This window comes from Balaenoptera borealis, assembly GCF_965194805.1.
Source record: "Balaenoptera borealis genome assembly, chromosome: 6".
Taxonomy (NCBI): domain Eukaryota; kingdom Metazoa; phylum Chordata; class Mammalia; order Artiodactyla; family Balaenopteridae; genus Balaenoptera; species Balaenoptera borealis.
In genome coordinates, this window is record NC_138863.1 from 94,225,082 (window position 1) to 94,237,108 (window position 12,027).

Genomic DNA, 12,027 nt, shown 5'->3' on the forward strand with positions numbered 1-12,027 from the left:
ATCCATACTTGCACCATGCACAGCACCCAACAGGAGAGCTTTACATAACCCCATGAGACACTTGTGTGCAAGTGGAACAGATAAAAATATAAAACTATTGCTGTCTTTTTGTGTCATAAAAATGATTTTTTGTCTCATTTAAAATATTTTTTTCTAAAATCCAAAAACGTGTCAGGCTAAAATATTGTTATTTCAAATATGGTAAAATCGAAGACCCTTCAAATTTCTTTCCAGTTTTGTTGATGATGGGATGCCGTCAGAGATATGACTTCATTAAACACAATAGGTAAGATTCCTTCATAGGCCTGATTGGGGAATATGAAAATAAACCCCCCAAAATCTGGACATTTTCTAGTTCTCAAATATTGGTTAAGATGGTAGAAAGGGCCCTTCATTGTCCTATATGTTAATGCAGATCAATTGTGAGAGGTGGGGATAAAACAAGCAGCCTAAATATCCTCTATGTTTGTTGTACTACTAGTAGAAAGAGGAAGGGTCGACATGACACCATGGTTGATATAGCAAATAAGCTGCTTGAAACTACACAGAAATGTACCTGCTTGTATTTTCTGTGCAGTTACCCTCTCTTTTGGTGTGCCCTGATACCTCCCTCAACTTATGTACCAACTCCAGCAGCATTAAGCAGAAATCCAAAGAAAACTATTCTTTGGAATTATGAGGAAGGGAAGAGTCAAACATTTTATAACATGCTCTATACAAGGATACACGTCACCATCCTTATCTATGTCATGCCATGCATGGAGGGTCAGTAGGTTCAGGGGATTCTGGAAGCACCAAGTTCTGTGGGGTTAATCACAGTTGCATTCATGGGCAGTAAAAGAGAAGGGCCTTATCTTGGTCACTTTCTCAATGCTAGTAGCTACAAAAAGAAGAGGATAGCAGACATCTTAGGGAGAAGAACCAACATTAAATGAAATGTCCTAATTACTCTAGGCAACCTCTCATGGTGGCCTCCCATAGCTCCTCAAATCCCTACATACTTGCACAAGGGATAGTGTAATATTACTGGAGTGTCTGACTGCAGATTAACATTATTTTTGTTGAAAAAAATAAAAATAGGTTCAAGTGATAGGGTTTGAAAAGGGTTCACAGTGTGAGGGAAACTATTGTAACAATGTGGACAGAACCCTTTGGATGGATTCATCATGGTTTTTTTGTTTGTTTGTTTGTTTTTTGCTGCTTCAGAATCTGTAGTAGCGATTGGTGTGTTCCATGATACATCCCCGCTTCTTATAAGTTTTAGATGGAATACCCCATTAGGAAGAAGTGCACGTAAGGAAGATTAGTGAGTCAAACTCCTCTGCCCTCTGTCAGCAGTGGGTGCAAAGGGATTTAGACCAAGTGCTTTCATCCTTTGATTTGCAAAGTTTTCACTATATGAATGATGTTTTGTTTGTTTGCAGGTCAGGAGCCTTGGTCTCAATATCCCTGTTTAAAAAGTGTTATCACGTGTCTGCCAGAAAGAATTGCTGATGATACTGGGAAAAATTGAGGGTTATCCTTAACAATTAAGGGTTTTGTAGCAACATGGATGGACCTAGAGATTGTTATACTGAGTGAAGCAAGTCAGACACAGAAAGACAGATATCATATGATACTGCTTATATGAGGAATCTAAAAAAGAAAAAAAAAGGTACAAATGAACTTACTTACACAACAGAAATAGAATCATGGATATAGAAAACAAACTTATGGTTACCAAGGGATAAGTGGGGAAGGGATAAATTGGGAGATTGGGACTGACTTATACACACTACTATATATAAAATAGATAAGTATTGATAAAGACCTGCTTTATAGCACAGGGAACTCTACTCAGTGGTCTGTACTGGCGTATACGGAAAAAGAATCTTATAAAAAAAAAACAAGGGTTTTGGGATTATATAATAAATATAAATGTGCAAACCTTTAACATGAAAGGAAAAATCAGTTAACTCTGTGGTCCCTGTTATGGTGTAAATATTTTGTACCTCTAATTTTAAAATTTTGAAACCCAGCTCCCATGTTGATGGTATTAGGAGGTGGGGGTTTTGGGAGGTGATTAGGTTATGAGGCCAGAGACCTCAAACATGGGATTAGTGACCTAATAAATGTAGCACACAGAAGACCTTATGCCCATTCTATGATTTCATTGCCGAGCGAGAAGACCCACATTATGAACCAGAAATTGGTCCCTCGCCAGACACTAAGTCAGCTGGCAACTTGTTCTTTTTTTAAAAAATAATTAATTAGATAATTAATTAATTAATTTTTTGGCTGTGTTGGGTCTTTGGTGCGGTGCGCGGGCTTCTGATTGAGTGGCTTCTCTTGTTGCGGAGCACGGGCTCTAGGAGTGTGGGTTTCAGTAGTTGTGGCTCACGGGCTCAGTAGTTGTGGCCTGTGGACTCTAGAGCACAGGCTCAGTATTTGTGGTGCACGGGCTTAGTTGTTCCATGGCATGTGGGATCTCCCTGGACCAGGGCTCGAACCCTTGTCCCCTTTATTGGTAGGCAGATTCTTAACCACTGCACCTCCAGGGAAGCCCCTGGTTACTTGTTCTTGAACTTTTCAGCCTCAGCAATTATGAGAAAACAAAAATATTCTGTTGTTTGTAAAATACCAAGTCTCTCGTATTTTGTTTTAGCAGTCAAAGAGCTGGCTGAGGAGAAATGTCTGTGAGCTTGAAGACATATCAGGAGAAACCTTTAAATCTCAAAAGAAAAGAGAAAATGGGCAGGAAAGAAATCAACAGAACAGAGTAATCAATAATTGTGGAACAATGAAAAATGCTGTGACCTATACATAATGGGTATAGCAGGAGGAGAATAAAGATAATAAAGAACAGAAAATATTTTTTAAAAATGACTGAGAATCTCCCCAAATGAATGTCTGACACTAAATCCACAACATCCAAACTTAGAAGAACATATGAATAGTAAAGAAAACTGACCAATATCTCTCAGGAACATCAATGCAAAAATCCTCAACAAAATATTACCAAATCGAATCCAACAATATTTTGAGAGAATTTTATATCATGAATGAGAGGAAATAATCCCAGGTATGAAAGGCTGGTTCAACATTCTAGAATCAAATAATTATATCCATCATATCAACACCTTAAAGACAATCATTAGCATATCAATAGATTCAGAAGACCTTTGAAAAAATCTAACACCCATTCTTCATAAAAACTCTCAGTTAAAGAAATAGACTGGAGCTTTCTCAAGTTGATAACAAAGATTTACAGGAAACTTTTATCTTACGTCATGATCAATGGTCAAAACCATGAAGCTTTTCCACTAAGTTTAGGTAAAAGCAAAGATGTCCCCTTTCATGACTCCTTTTCCATATTTTACTCCAAGTCTTTGCTAATGCAATAAGGCACGAAAATAAATAAAACAAATACAGATTGGGTAGAAAAAAAAGAAAGCAACCTAAATAAAATGTGGACCAATATACTTTATGGACACCTCACCAAAGAAAATAGACACTATGCATATAAGTATACAGAAGAATAATCCAGATTACATGCTGCCATGAAAAAGCAAATTAAAAATACAATTACATACCACTATGTAACACTTAGAATGGCTAAAATGTGAACAATGACAAGAACAAATTCTGTAGGAGATGTGGAAAAATAGGAAATGCCATTTGTCATTGGTGGAAATGAAAAATAATACAGCTACTTTGGTAGTCTGATTGACCCTTGCTAGAATATTGAGCATTCCATTACTGTACAATCCGTCAAGTGTTCTCATGGATATTTAATGAAAGTAGTTTAAAACATACTTCCAGAGGAAAACCTGCATATGGATATTTATAGCACCTAATTCAATATTGCCAAAATGTGAATGAAACTAAGGTGTCCTCCAATAGGTGAATGAAATGATATAGTATTAATATATTCTGGGAATGGGATAATATTGAGCACTAAAAAAGTAAGCTATCAAGCCATATAAAGAGATGGGAATTCTTTTTTTTTTTTTCTTTTGAAATATAGGTGATTTTCTTTATTTTGAAATTTAAATTTTATTGGAGTATAGTTGATTTTCAATGTTGTGTTCATTTCAGCTGCACAGCAAGTGATTCAGTTACACATATGCATATATTCATTCTTTTTCAGATTCTTTTCTGTTAACGGTATTCCCAGAATACTGAGTAGAGCTCCCTGTGCTATACAGTAGGTCCTTGTTGCTTATCTGTTATATATAATAGTATTCGTATGTTTACCCCAAGCTCCTGATTTATCCCTACCCCCCACCTCTCCCCTTTGGTAACCATAAGTTTGTTTTCCAAGTCTGTGAGTCTGCCTCTGTTTTGTAAGTTAGTTCATTTGTATCAATTTTTAGCTTCCACCTAGAAGTGATATCATCCAATATTTGTCTTACTCTGTCTGACTTACTTCACTTAGTACAATCATCTCTAGGTCCATCCATGTTACTGCAACTGGCATTATTTTCTTCTATTTTATGGCTGAGTCATATTCCATTATATATATGTATCACATATTCTTTACCTATATTCATATGTTGATGGACATTTTGGTTGCTTCCATGTCTTCGCTATTGTAAAGAGTGTTGCAGTGAACATTGGGGAAGATGTGTCTTTTCGATTTATGCTTTCCTCCAGATATGCACACAGGAGTGAACTTGCTGGATCATCTGGTAGCTGTATTTTATTTTATTTTACTTCATTTCATTTCAATTTCAATTTTTTTGGAATAGAGTTGATTTACAATGTTGTGTTACTTTCTGCTGCACAGCACAGTGAAGCAGTTATACATATATCCAAACCTTTTTGGATTCCTTTCCCATACAGGTCATTACAGAGTATTGAGTAGAGTTCCCTGTGCTATACAGTAAGCCCTTATTTGTTATCTCTTTTATATATAGTGGTGTGTATATGTCAATCCCAATTTCCAATTTATCCCTCCCACCTCCCCTTACTCTGGTAACCTCCATTCTGTGCTCCATAGTGGCTGTTACCAATTGGCATTGCCACCGATAGCATAGAATTGGTGGCGCAGTGGTTAAGAATCTGCCTGCCAGTTCAGGGGACACAGGTTCGAGCCCTGGCCCGGGAAGATCTCACATGCCACAGAACAAGTAAGCCCGTGCACCACAACTACTCAGTCTGCGCTCTAGAGCCCACGAGCCACAACTACTGAAGCCTGTGTGCCTACAGCTTGTGCTCCACAACAAGAGAAGCCACCACAAAGAGAAGGCTTAGTACCACAACGATGAGTAGCCCCCGCTTGCTGCAACTATAGAAAAGCCGCGCGCAGCAACGAAGACCCAACGCAGATTAAAAAAAAAAATAAGTAGTAGGTTTCTCTTTTTTCCACACCCTCTGAAGCATTTCTTGTTTGTAGACATTGTGACGATGGCTATTCTGAGTGGTTCCAGGTGATACTTCTTTGTACATCTGATTTGCATTTGTCTAACATAAAGCAATGGTGAGTATCTTCATATGTGCTTTTTTTTGAACAGTGTCAGTAAGATTTATCCCTTGAAAAAGGGTTATTGAAAGGTTGCCTTGTTTTGAAGTCTACTTCGATTACCTACCCCAAGACATTTTTTGAGGGCTGTTGTCATTTACAGCTCCCCAGGCATTGTGAATATGAAGTGCATATAAGGTCCAGTTTTAGAATTGTTGTTATGGGAAACAGAAGGCGGCAGGATTTCTACTGTCCCTCTCTGGTTACTGACACAACCTTAGATGTAGGGCAAGTCCTGTTCTTGGGTATTAAATTAGAGTGGAATGTGCCTGACCAAACATGTAAGGGCTTCTGTCCCATTCCTTATTCCCCCTTACCCTTCATCCCCCGAACAAGTATAAACCCCTGCAAAATCACCTGTTGAGGGTGCTGTCTTGTAGAGTGGGATGACCCTTACGAAGGAGTCGGGAGGTCGGAACCCAAACACCAGGATATGTTGAGAGCAGGTGATTTTCCAAGTGTCATCCAGCCCAGAGAGTCCACCATCCTTTGGGTGTCAGAGGGTTGGTTTAGTAGTATGAGGGCACACTTAGATCTGGAGATAGTGATCCCATGCAGAGGGGACCAGGTACTACATGTTCAAGGGGGGCGAATTAGCTGGCATATCCTCCCGAGGTCCTCAGGCCCACAACAGTCCAGCCTTGGGACCAAATTGTGTCTGTGTCCAGGGATGTGACACTAGTACGTTCACTGTGACTAAACAAATTTAGTGATCATTTTTCTTTAATTTAATTTTAAATTTATAATGGAGTATATAGTTGATTTATCATGTTGTGTTCATTTTTGACATACACCAACATGATTCATTTATACAGAGATAACTATATATTCTTTTTAGAATTATTTTCCCATTGAGGTTACTAAAGGGTGTTGAGAAGAGTTCCAAGTGCTCTACAGCAGGTCCATGTTGATTACAAGTTTTCTCTCTGTAAATATGTATATACTAACTCCAACCTCATGATTTATGCCTCCAACACACCTTTCCAGTTTGGTAACCATAAGTTTGTGTTCTAAGTCTGGGACTCTGTTTCTGTGTTGTAAGATAGTACCTTTCTATCAATTTTTAGATTCCACCGATAAGTAATATCATATGATATTTTTCATTGCCTGATTTATGACACTTAGTATGAATGTATGTAGGTCCTTCTGAGTGGCCCTAAATGACCTTATTTCATTCACTTCATGGCTGAGTAATATTCCATTGTACATATCTACCATAATTTCTTTATCCGTTCTTCCTTCCAAGGACTTTTAGGTAGCTTCCGAGTAGAGGCTCTTGTAAACAGGGCTGGATAAATTTTAGAGTGCCTGGGTCCTGTCAATTTACGTTTTTTCCAAGATACAGGCCCAGGAGTGGAAGCGCCATATGCTCTGAAGCTCTGGTTTTTAGATTTTTAAGGAATCACCACCCACTTCTCCAGAGTGGCTGTTAGCAATTTACATTCCCACCATCAGCTTGTCAGGGTTCCCTTTTCTCCACGCCCTGTCCTGCATTTCAGGTTTTACAGTTTGTGAGGTTGGCCATTCTGACTGGTGCGAAGTGATATCTCTTTGTAGTATTAATTTACATTGCCCGCCTGTTTTGTTGGCCAAAAATGGAGTAAGGGTTTTTCCTGAATAGATTAAGGAATAACGCATACGGCCTTTTTGGCAAACTGCATCATTGGCGATGTTCAGCAGCTTTGCATGTGCTTTAATGACGAGTGCAAACTACCCCTTGAAATCCCTTTCTTGCAATTCTGCCTTGCTTACAAGGCCTTTACGAATACTTGGCTCAAGAAATGACTCCATTAGAGGTGTCAATTACAACCCTGCATGTTTGTGAATTGCAGTGCCCCTGAGCACCGGTTTTCAACTTGTTTAGGGAAGCAGACACAAAGGGGCAGGATTTCTACAGACCCATTCCAGTTACTGGGGCACCTGAAGGATAGGGAAATTCTTCTTCCAGGTAGGAAACTAGAGTGGCATATGCCTGTCCAAACATCTAAGGCTTGTGTCTCATTCCATCCCGCCATTCCCCTTCTTCACCGGAAAATTCCAAGCCGTGCAAAACCGGCTGTTGAGTGTGCTGCCTTCCCAAAGTGGGGAGACTCTAAGGAAAGGAGCTGGGGAACCCGAATACCAGGAGACGTGGAGATGAGGTGACTTTTCCAAACTCTTCCCGATCAGACGGTGTACCATCCTCTGGATGTGCCATGCATGTTTTAGCTGTAGGAAGGGTCCCCTGCACCTGGAGATATGGGACCCATGGAATGGGGGCCAGGCAGTATTACTCTAAAAGTGCTGCATTTGCTGTCCCATCCTCACGAAGCCTCTCAGACCAACGAGTGTAGAACCTTAGGTCCCATCCAGCTCTGTGTCTAGATATGGTCAGTCCAGGTTGCATCACAGCCCTTGAACAAATTTTGTAAGAATTTCTCTCTCTCTCACTGTCTTTATTTTGTTCTTGTTATTTAATTTTATAATGGGGTATAGCTGATTTTCAATACTGTGTTTCTTCCTGCTCTACATCTATCCACTTGATTCACTTAAAGAGAGACATCAGTAAATTCTTTTACAGAGTCTTACCAGTCTTATATATCCTTTTCTGGTGACAACAGTGTGCTGAGTCCAGCTCTTTGAGCTATAGAGTAGGTCCTGTCGAATACCTATTTTCTTTATGGAACCATATCTGTGCTAATTTCAACCTCCTGGTTTATGCATCACCCCGCCCCACCTTTCTCCTTTAGCAGCCATAAGTGTGTTTTCTAAATGTGTGACTCCGTTTCTGTTTTGTAATTGCGTTCATGTGAAGGCATTTTAAGATACTATCTATAAGTGATACCTTATGATAAGTCTCTTTTTATGTCTGACTTATGTCACTTAGAATGATCGTACCTCAGTCTCCACGAGTTGATGCCACTGGCCTTATTTCATTGATTTAATTGCTGAGTAATATTCCATCGTACATAAGTACCACATCTTCTTTATCCATTTTTTCCTTCCAAGGACATGTAAGTTGTACCCAAATCGAGGCATTTCTAAACAGAGCAGCCCTAAACTTTGGGGTGCCTGTGTCTTGTCGATTTTTTGGTTTTCCCAAGATATACGCCCATGAGGGGAAGTGCTGTATGCTCTGTAGCTCTGTTTTTTAGAAGTTTTAAGATACAGCATACACTTCTCAAGAGTGGCTGGTGTCAATTTACATCCCGCCGATCAGCAAAACAAGGCTGCCTTTTCTCCATGGCCTGTCCTGCATTTCTGGGTTTTACACTTTTTCAGCATGGGCCTTTTGACCAATGCCAAGTGAGACATTTTTGTGATGCTGATTTGCATTGCCCGCTTGTTTAGGTGGCCAAAAAGAGCATCTGCGTTTTTTCCAAAATTTATTCAGGAAAGAACGCAGACGCCCTTTTTGGCCAACTGCATCATTGTCGAAGTTCTGCGGAATTTCATGTGCTTTAAAGGCGAGTCCAATCTATCTGTGAAAAACTGTTTCCTTCAATTCTGTCTTGCTTTGAGATCCTCTTCGTTGCCTTACCTCAATACATTTTTAGACGAGAGTGATCATTTATAACTCTGCAGAATTGTGAATTGCCGTGCTCCTGAGCTCCATTCTCCAAATCGCTTATTTGGGAGCTGGCCGCAAACCGGCAGGATGGCTTCAGGCACTATTCTGGTTCCGTGGGGCAGGCTGAGCCTGTGGTTAATTCTTCTTCCTGATGGGAAAATAGAGTGACCTGTGCCTGTCCCAACACCTAGAGCTAGTCTCTCATTGGTTCCCCCTCTTCCCGTTCATACTCAGGACAAATTGCAACGTGTACGACACAGGAGGTTAAAGGTGCTGATTCTCCAAGGAGGGAGATTGCTAGTAACGCGGCTGGAATGGCGAACCCGAGCACCAGGAGATGAGGAATGAGGTGCGTTTCAGAAACCTTTCCCGATCACACTGTATACCATCCACTGGGTTTCCCATGCATTTTTTCGCTGTAAGAAGATGCCCTTGAACCTGGAGATTTGGGACCCATAGAATGGGTACCACGCACTGTTACTTTAAAGGGTAGGCGTTTGCTCACCCAACCTCACCAATCCTCTCAGCCCCAAGAGTGTCCAGCCTTATGTCTAATCCAGCTGTGGGTCTAGATATGGTCAATCCAGGAGGCTTCACTGCCCCTGAACGAACTTTGTACGAATTTCTCTCTCTTTCACTGTCTTTGTTGGGGTTTTTTTTGTAATCTATTTTTATAATGGGGTTTAGCTGATTTTCACTGCTGTGTTTATGCCGCTTTACACCCACTTGACTCACTTACAGAGAGATATCAATACATAGGTTTGAAGATTCTTACTAGTCCGATATACTCTTGTGTGGTGAATAGGGGGCGTTGAGTCCAGTTCACTGAGCAAGGGGTAGGTGTTGTCTGTTACATATTTGGTTTATGGAACGGTATGTGTGCTAATTTCAAACCCTTGTTTTATGCCTCACCCCAACTCACCTTTCCAGTTAAGCAGCCATCCAGTGTTTTCTAAATGTGTGACTCTGTTCTGTTTTGTAATCAGGTCATGTGTAGCGATTTGTACTTTCCCTCTATAAGTGATATCTTATGATAAGTGTCTTTTTCTGTGTGACTTATTTCACTTAGAATTGTCGTACCTAAATCCACTCATCATGCTGCTGGTAGCCATATGACATTGATTTCATGGCTGAGTGATATTCCATTGTACCTAAGTACCACACTTCTTTATCCATTTTTCTCTATCCTGGCATATTTAAGGTGTACTGAACTGGAGGTTCTTGTAAACAGAGTAGGCCTAAAGTTTGGGGTGCCTGTGTCTTGTTGATTTTTAGTTTTCCCATTTTATACGCCCACGAGTGGAAGGGCCCTATGCTCTCTAGCTGTGTTTTTTAGATATTTTAGGAAACACCATGCACTTCTCCAGAGTGGCCGTTGGCAATTTACATCCCTCCCATCAGCCTAACAAGGCTCGCTTTTCTCCCTGGCCTGTCCTGCACTTCTGGTTTTTACACTGTTTTGGATGGCCTTTGGACGGATGGGAAGTGAGACTTTTTTGTAGTGCTGATTTGCCTTTCCGGCTTGCTTGGTTGGCCAAAAAGGGCGTATGCGTTTTGTCCTGAATATATTCAGGAAAAAACGCATACGCCCTTTTTGGCCAAGTGCATCATTGTCGACGTTTTGCCGCTTTTCATGTGCTCTAAAGGCGATTCGTATCTACCTCCTGAAATCTGGGGGCTTGTCCCCGCACATTCCTCTCTAATATACAACCTCGGAACACTACCTCCAGGAAGACTCTGTTGCCCTAGTAACAAGGGTTGAGAACGTAATAATGCTGCCGCCTTGTGGCTGTTTCTCACAACAGCAGCTTTAAACGCAGTGCTAATGGTTGCTTAAGAGTCACAAGGACTGCAGGGCTGTAAATGACACCTCCCCTCAAAAAATGCCCTGGGGTAGGGAATAGGCAAGAAAATTCAACACATGACAAATTTTTCAAGAAGTCAATATGAAGAGAGAAGTTGTACTCACTCTAAAAAAAAAGAGGAAAAGAAAAAAAGGACATGCCTAAAGCTCAGTATAAGGAATTGTTAGCCACATTCAAATCCAGCCTCCAAAAAGGTTTCAGCTCACACCAGTCAAAGGACCATCAGCAAAACGTCTACAAACTATAAATGCTGAAGGGGTTTTAGAGAACTTTGTACCTTCTAGCAGCTGGTGGGATGTAAAGTGGTAACAGCACTCACAAAAACTGAATGGAGCTGCTGTAAAAGGTAAAAATTGAGCTACCAGATGACGTGGGAGGGCACGTTTTGGGCCTATAATCTAAGACCACCAGAATCGGAAAGACAGAGGCAGGCAAATGTGCACTGCAGCAATATTGAAATAGCCAAGACATGGAAGCAAAAAAAAGGTCCATAAACAGATGAATTGGCAAAGAAGAAGAGGTATATGTACAGAATGGAATAGTAGCCTCGGGAAGAAAACGAAGAGTGCCGTTTTCAGGATTAAAAATGAGCCTAGAAATAATCATATTAGGTAAAGTAAGTCAAAAGGGAATGACAAATATCCTATGATATCATTTATACAAGTTATCCTAAGATTGCTACCAATGAACATACTTCCACAGAAAAAGACACTCACAGACTTATAAAACAAACTAATGGTTAACCAAAATGAAAGGTGGAAGGATGGAAACATTAGGATTACGGGGCTAACCTAAATAGGCTAATGTATGTTAAATGTATATAAACACTTAACATATAAACTATATAAGTTTCCTGCAATTCTGCCTTGCTTTCAAATCCTCTTCGTTGCCTTCCTTCAGTATATTTTTGGACGAGAGTTACCATTTATAACTCTACAGGATTGTGAATTGCAGTGCCCCTGAGCTCCATTTTTCAACTCGCTTTTTTGGAAGCTGGCCGCAAAAGCGCACGATTGCTTAAGGCCCTATTCTGGTTCCGTGGGGCAGGCTGAGCCTGTGGTTAATTCTTCTTCCTGATGGAAATTAGAGTGACCTGTGCCTGTCCCAAC